We start from the raw sequence: 1,015 nt of genomic DNA, 5'->3' as shown, positions 1-1,015 counted from the left end.
TGATACAAGAGAGTTATTGAGTGATTTATTTTGTGTTTACCATTTGAATGGTGTGATTGAATTTGAGTTAATTGATCTAAACTGTATCAGAGGATATTATAAGGTAACAATTACTTACTGCTAGAATAGTTTTAATAAGAATTATTTATTATTATAGAAAAAGAAATTACGTTAAAAAAATCGGTGCTAACGATCAAAATACGAATAAATGCCACTATTTATTCGCTACCTACACAGATATGACAATTAATGTTGAATGCCTTAAGGCTTAAACTTAAGAACAGAGACACAATTAAAAATAAATTACATATGCGTTCATATTATCAATAGAATGCATTAAAATTATCAAAGTCCAGAAATAAATGGCTTATTTACATACTTTGCGATTGATCAAAATAAACATTAAGGCATACACTTTCAGGGCTGCGTCTAATTAGTTAAAACTTCCATACATCCAACCTATACAGTATTAACTCGTAAATTAACAAGGTTAAATTAATTTTCTTTTGTGGAAATTTATTGAGAGTATGCAAGTCTTTTAGAAAATGCACTCAATAGCATTTTTTGTGTTTGATTTTACGCGAGTGTTATACATTAGAAACTGTAACGCTCGCTGTAAAGTTTTCGAAACGTCGGGCTAAATAATACAATGAATAATACGCGTTTAAAATTCGTTAAAAAGTCTTTAATTTTAAATTTACTATATCATTATCATTTATTTCATTTTCATTATCATTTCTAAGAAGTAACTAATATCATAAGATTTATTCTTACATTCTTCGTTTTATAGAGAATAAAAATAAATTTCTTGAGCAGATCATAAATCGTAGTATAATGTTGTTAATGCACAAAAAAGTGATAAGTGGCAACCCTACAGAAATGTTGATAACCGCTGACAAGACGAACGGCGCGAGTGTTTGCCAATTAATTGTGAATTTCTAACGATAGCCTACCTGTTGGAGGTGCGACTGCTATAGGGCTGACTGTAAAAAGAACTTCAAATTGCGCCTTTTCT

This window comes from Zerene cesonia, chromosome 14 (genome assembly GCF_012273895.1).
Source record: "Zerene cesonia ecotype Mississippi chromosome 14, Zerene_cesonia_1.1, whole genome shotgun sequence".
Classification (NCBI taxonomy): Eukaryota; Metazoa; Arthropoda; class Insecta; order Lepidoptera; family Pieridae; genus Zerene; species Zerene cesonia.
The sequence above is the reverse complement of the archived record's forward strand: the minus strand, read 5'-3'. Positions refer to the sequence as shown.